The sequence below is a fragment of the Lytechinus variegatus genome, chromosome 2 (assembly GCF_018143015.1).
Source record: "Lytechinus variegatus isolate NC3 chromosome 2, Lvar_3.0, whole genome shotgun sequence".
NCBI lineage: Eukaryota > Metazoa > Echinodermata > Echinoidea > Temnopleuroida > Toxopneustidae > Lytechinus > Lytechinus variegatus.
In genome coordinates, this window is record NC_054741.1 from 81,193,069 (window position 1) to 81,200,700 (window position 7,632).

Here is a 7,632-nt window from a genome sequence, read left to right on the forward strand (position 1 = left end):
CCCCTCTAAAAAAAAGTTCTGACCAAGACAAAAAAAGAGAAAAGAAAGAGAGACGGGTGAAATTTTGCACTTTTTCTGAATATTATGTCCAAAATCCAAATCAATTACAAATTTTGATTTTTGTAATAGAAATGTCAATTTTTTATGTCACTGCTCACCCTTTTGTTTTTTGTGGGTTTTTTTACAAATTTTGCCTGATATGCCATATCTGGCCCCCTCAAAAGTTTTGCCCATTCCTTCACTGAGGTCAATAAATTGATGTCAATCTTCAAAAAACAAATGTGAAGATTTTGATTTATTATGATAATTTTTACATTAGTAGTATGATATCAAACATGGATAAAACTAATTGACAGTTATCAGGTTACAATTAACAAAGGGTATTTCAGATCAATTAACTAGGATAAGAATTTGATTCTTTGATGATTTTAATAAAAACAGTATTCAATCACATTAAATGAAACTTATATGAGGTGGTATTGGATAACACTAATATATCATAGAATATCAGTCATTGTGTTCTGTAATCCTTCCTGGGTGGGTATTATATTTTTGTTTTGTAACTTGCCCATAACCCAATAGGGATCAATTATAGTTGGTTTGTATGATTGATTTCTCATCATCATGTTATCTATTGCAAAAATCAGCCCTAAGATTGTGTTAAGTGGTCATGGTTACAGTAGTTCACAATATCACTTATATGCTAGCACTCCCCCCCCCCCCAAAAAAAAAAAAAATGAAGAAGAAAGAAGTAGATGTCATTTTGTTACCCATAAACAATGCTGGATTGTAATTCATACACACTATATCATAAAATGCCCAATATGAATTATGATATACTGCCCTCTATTCCTTACTGCCATTACGTTTTGTGGAATGATGATCTATATAAACATTGGCACATCTTTCTTCTGGCAGATCTCACTTTTGCAGGTTTTTTTTTTTGGATGCACTTGAAATCCAAACCACAATAAAATTTGCCATCTTTGGCTTTCCTGTAAAATGTCAGATGTAGCAGAGCTTATAGGGATTGACCTGGGGCCCGTCTTACAAAGAGTTGCAATCGATTCGATCATCCACAACTATGGAATACCAGCAACGTCAACATCTAAACTGCATGTTTGTTCAAAATATTTTCTAGATATGATGTATATTCATACATAAATTGTGTTATTGAAATTCAAATTCAATGTGCTTCACTTTCTTTACAAGGACATTGTGCAATTTTCATCTAGAAAGAAATTCTGTTGATGGATTTCCGTGCAATTGAGGTCGATTGGATCAATCATAACTCTTTGTAAGACAGGGGCCAAAAATCAGTTAATCATGTGTACTTGATTCATATTCAGAATAAGGAAAATCAAAGCTAAGTTATGAATTTTAGATAGTATTGTGCTAAATTGAAAAGTTTATACATGTATTACCGATAGGTCTTTCACGGTATTATTACTCAGCATTCCTTGAAAACATTTGAAAAGCTAGTCACTGTCCGTGTTTCTATACAAGCATCTTGTAAGGATGATATGGTTGTTCTGTTTAGATACTTGATCCATTTAGCTTTGTGTGCGACAAAACTCCAGCTCAGGTCTATAGAATATGTATAGTAAACTCAATTCAAATCTTGGTCAGTGGATTAGTCATTACTATAATCAGTGTACATTTGAGAAAGCTTTTTGTTGGTTATGTGTGACTATTATTTCTTCTGAGGCAGTGGTCTTTATGAAGTACATTTTGCATACATTATGAGTAATATTGTGATGTATGATAATCTTATATTGATTGGAATCACAAAATATTTATAGTGTAGGAGTCATTCCTTGGATTACAAATTTTGGCACTTTCCTCGTTTTCAGTGTCATGGAATTAATTTCACTTGTAAATACTGATTGATACCCACTGAATTATTTAACAAAACCTTATGCAATAATGTTTGAAATTTTCTGTGTATCTTATGATTATGATGATGTACATGTTTGTTATATGGATTACAAATAAATGATATGATGTATGACCTTGTTTTGATTGTAAACCTCTTATCTTCCTCAGAGTAATTAATTGTTATAAGGATTGGTTTTTTGAGTCAGTTGTGGATCATTTGGAGGTGAAGCCGAGGGACTCATTTTATCCCCCAAAATGTCACCCCCTGTTTATTTTCTTGTTTGAAACTTTGGCCATTTCAGAATGTGATTTTACAAGATACTCCTGGCTGATAATTATTATATCTAAATAAATATAGTAAGATTCATTGAGCAAAACTCTGAAATTTTTTAAAAATTTGACTACAAATAACAAAGTTATTGAATTTCAAAGTTTATCAGTTATATGCATGTTGTCATGAATATTCAAGAGGTGGGCTGATGTCACATCCCTACTTTCCTTTTTCTTATGTTATTACATGAAATAAAAAATATTTCACATTTTCATAAATGTGTGTATGATATGTCTCCCTTATAATGAATAAAGTTGCAGTATTGAATATTTAATGCACTCACTTTGTCAATCCATTTTAGTTCTTGGACAAAATTTCAATGATCATAATATTGTGTAATAAAATACAAAAGAACAAGTTGGTGGGGATATGATGACATCAATTTGCTTGTTGATTATTCATGAAGACATGCATAAAATTGTTTCTCTGAAATTATACAAATCTGTTGACTGTTCTTTTTTGTCCAATTTTCATGAAATTTCCAGTGTTAATGTTTTGAGTTTTTTTCATCTGTTAAAATCATATTTTTAGACTGGAGTACCCTTTAAAGAGAGATTAAACCACATTCTGTGCCCCCCCCCCCCCCCCCGTAAATCCAAGATCCATCCTCATTGTTCTCTGCCCTTTACAATTTCAATTTCAAAAATAAAGGAATACACAAAATAAGTACTGTTGAACTTTCATTTAATCTTATATTCACAACAAAGATTGACAGTGGTTGATAAAAATATAAAACTCAAAATCAAAATCGTGAGTAAAAAGTAAATTAAAAGACAAACATTTCAGTTCATAGTATATTATGGACTAATAATGACAAACATATACAGAAGGCACGTATTAAAAAATATGATATCTTGTATAGTAAACAAATTTTTTTTGGCTTTCAATAATATGTCCATATCCTCAGAAATTCCATATTTATATCGATTTCGGGCAGGGTAGGCTCAAATGATTTAAATGGAATGTTTACCACAGTTTCACTTGAACTTCATTGAAACGGAAAAGTGAAATTTTATCTTCGAACTCTTGTCCACCAAGTCTTTATACAGCCATGGTGGTCATGTCAATCTCCCAATATTGTAACCAGTTCTGAAGCTGTTCACGAGTTAGGCTCGAGTTTACGAACTGTGCCAAAACAGATACACACATTTTTCATATCTTGACGTAATGGGATTGTATTTCGGATGTTTTGTCCAAACAAGTTAAGATAATAATAATAACCTTTTTAGCGTACTGGGCTTGGCCTTTTTAAATAATACACTTTCTTTCTGTAAAGTCCCAGATAGACAGCGTTCGAATCGTACATTCAGCACCAATTTATTTTGGCAAGATTTTTCCATGATTATCTCTCTCCCACTGATCCATGTGTATGACGAATGGGATAGTATCCTCAACATGGCCTTTCATGTTAAACATGACAAACAAGGCGATATGCTTCCAAGCTAGTTTATTTAAAACCAACGAAGTTACTATCATTTCTACTACCTGAAAATCACTGAGATGGCTATACGCCACTTTTATAATAATTTTCGCATATTTCTGTGGCAGTTTTATTGGTTTTGATCATTAGAACATCTTCTTGAACCCAACTCTTCATGCTTATAAACAGTCATTCTGAGCTACATGTACCTCCGTGAAGGGATAGAACAAGGACAGAACGTGAATACTGCCATCTACCTGCCCAAAGAGGTCATATTAATAGTTATGGTTCGTGTGTTTTTTCCCCACTTACGATAAGGGCCAACTCTGTTTTGGAGTTCTGAATCAGACTAAAAATCTTGAACTTCTTTATTTCAATCTTGCCTCAAAAATTGTTTAAAAAAAAAGAAGACTTTGAAAAACCGTTCAAGAAGAGAGTCTACCTTGCGCGTCGTTTTACCGATCGCAAGACACAAGTAGAACTGATCGATGCGATGGAAATTACGGTATTCTGTTCCATGTATACCATAAATATTCATGAGGCGTGGTCTGACTAAATAAAACTCTGTTTATATTATTTTATGATAAAAGAAACAATAAACGCTTACGGACCACGCCCCACTGTCACACTACAAGGTTGAAATGTACATGCAACGACGGATATTTCGGATCATGATCCATTCCATGAAAAGGGAAATTAATAAACTATCCATTGTACAATTGAACAAAATCTATGGCAAAACATGTACAAAAAGTTACCATCAATAAATTGCCAAAGGTGTGGAAATGGGTCAGATGCATAAAAAAGTAGCAATTGCCTTTTCTAGGCTTTTGCTTGATTCCGTATGCATAAAAATAAGTGAGAAAAATGCTTTTACTAGTAAGCTCAAGCAATCGCTGACTGCTAGCATTTCCTTGACGATTAAGCTAAATTGCTGAAGAGCGTATGCATAAAGCGAACATTTCGTTAAGCATTTGCTTGGGTTTTTTCAAGCTCCGTCAGAGCAGCTTGAACGTATGCTTGATCTGGGCGTTCGCGTTTTTTTAATCAAGTTTATGCACCTGAGAGAGAACCCTAAGGTGTACCGTATGCAGCATGTACATATTTTCTTCCTCATAAGTGTAAATAAAATGTCGAATACATACATATATCAAAAAGAAACAAGTTAGTTTGACACCACCTGTGAGGAAAAGATGTTATATGAAAGAACTGACAATTTGCTCTACCACACCGTCACCTATGACACCTTGCTGTCGAGTCCTGCCTTTTCGTGTTCGCACCAGCGCGATGACGCTACTGTTCAAACCGCTAGACAATTGCTGCCTGGAGGCAAGAAAATGGTTCAAGCCGGTTCAAGCACTAGCAAAGGATTAGGCTTACGCATATGAAATACAGCAATTATTAAAGCATGATCTTTTGCTTGTACTTGAAGCAATTGCTTGCCAGCAGTTGCTCCTTTTTATGCATCTGACCAAATGGCTAAAGCATCTGCTTATAATCATACCGCTGCTTATATTTTCCAATTTCGAACAATGTAAATGATCATATACATCTCTTTTATGTAAAATTTATTTTCTTTTCTTTAGTGATGGTCACAGTGTGCACATTGTCATGACATACAGAAACGAATGAATAATTATATCTCTTTACAACCCCCGGTGTATTTCATAAAGCTTTGTAAGGTAATAGGTTAAATATAAATCCATAAGTGTCTGAAACACGGCAACCCATCCCGGATCCATGAAATTTATTAACCATATATGAAAATATTATTGTTACAAAAAATTACAAATAACTAAAAGAGGGGGGATAATATACCAATATATACGAAAGGTACGCCATTACCACGGCCCACATTCTCAAAATCCTTACCACCTTCATACCGTTGCTCATTGAGGTCAATAACATAGTGATTTAAGTTAAAAACAAAATTCAGGGTTTATGAATGGATTTTATGCATGGACCTGCAAATTCACTGGATGCTCTTGTTCTAGGAATCTAGACAGTTATCATTAAATAACAAGTTTGTTTGTATGAAAAGAGAATAATTGGACGAACAATAATGTCGAAATCAGTATGGAACATCCTCCCATTTGCAACACGACAAAATTGGTGATGTCACGCTAATACAACTCTCCACTAAGTACACTGAATATACCCTAATATACTTTTGCTCATTATAATTATCGTAAATTTGTTTGTAAATGATATATTCAATGAAATTTTGATTGCTACTTTTTCTTTGATTTTTCTGTTTTTACACAAGATATCTTGTTCCAAGGGTTTCATTCACCTTTAACCTGCTATTCGGAATCTAATCTCCATATACATTACGTGTTGTTATATCGGGCAAGCGTGTGACATACATGAAGTTTGACACAAATAACATTTAACATTTTCTGGAAATTGCAATATTAAAAGCATATTGCATCGAATAAAAGTTTACCCTGCAATAAACACAGAAATTTTCATTCTAATCATTTTCTGAAAACTAATCAACTTAACATATCGATTGTTTAAAAGGCAGAAAGGATTCATTGAGTTTTCTGCACCGTAAATTATGCTGAAATCAACATAGCATCTCTAACCCCCCAAACATGCAGCATTCCCTCTATCCCTCCCGTGTATATACTTAACATTGCACCAATCTATTAATTTGATTCGTAGGTTTTATTGCTATATCAGCGATCATTCCTATATTTTTTTTCCATTCTTGCATACCGGATGCAACATTAAACGTATATTGGGGCTCAAACGTATATAATCTGGCCTACATTTTTACGATTCTCTTGAATACAGTTCCAGAAATAAATGTGTTTTCAAACATTAAATGGGAGGTGGGGAGGCGCGTATGATCCCTCTCATAATTAATAATTCCAATCAGTTATTGTTGCTTTTTATACAGCCAATAAGCTTAGACAATTTGTTCCCAAGATAACTTTCTCCATGATAATGTCAAATTTCAATAAATACATTGCAATAATTTCTAGCGAAGCGATTTACTAATCACTAGTGCAGATATCAATCGCCCTGAATTTCTTTCAAACACACACACAAAATATACAATAAAAAAATGTCCACAACAGTCTCACTCTTCTACTCACTTCTATTGCAACTGCGTATAATAAAAGAAAATCTAAGGTATGAGCATCACGCAGTATATTTGTCAATAATTATTTGACGGATTTAATGTAAATCCATTATTGAAACCTTGTTCTAATCATCCATAAGAGTTGCATATCATTATGAATTCTTCGGTTATTTAATACTGGTATTCACACAACTGACATTACTATTTACAAATATTAAGTTGGAAATACTACACTCTAAAAAATGAAGTGCTAATTTAGCCTTTAATGTCCTTGAATATAGTGACTTAACTTTGAGTGCTGATTAAGTCATTCAAATTTGAACTAGAAAATCGGCACTCAAAGTGCAGTCGCTATATATAAGGACATTATAAGTGCTAAATTAGCAAGTCATTTTCTTTAGAGTGTAGATATGCATCAAATTCAAACAAATTTTGATACTTATCATAATATTATGGTTTAAAAATAGACATTTATAATGTCTATTCCAATTGCATACGAATCTTGTCAATTCAACAAAGTCGTTGTATATATTGCACCATAATTTTCTTCTAAAATGTTAAAATGGAAAATCTACGGATGCTTAATGGAAGACCGGACGAACATAACAAATAAAATGAATATAAAGTTATGTTTATAACGCTACACATGATTTCACGAATTACTTCATTATAAAAAAAATCTTATTTTTCTCAACAGTGGGGCTTTGAAGTTGACATGGATTATTTGATTTGCTTCTGTCTTCGAATATATGGGGAAAAAAATACAGAAAACCTAAAGATTTTCATTCGAATATTTTGTGAAGTCCCGGTTTACTTAAGATAACAACAGGGGCCGCGGAAGCGGGGGGGGGGGGTGGCTGGGGGACTCAGCCCCCCCCCACTTTTTTTCCAAAACCGTGTACAAAAATGTAA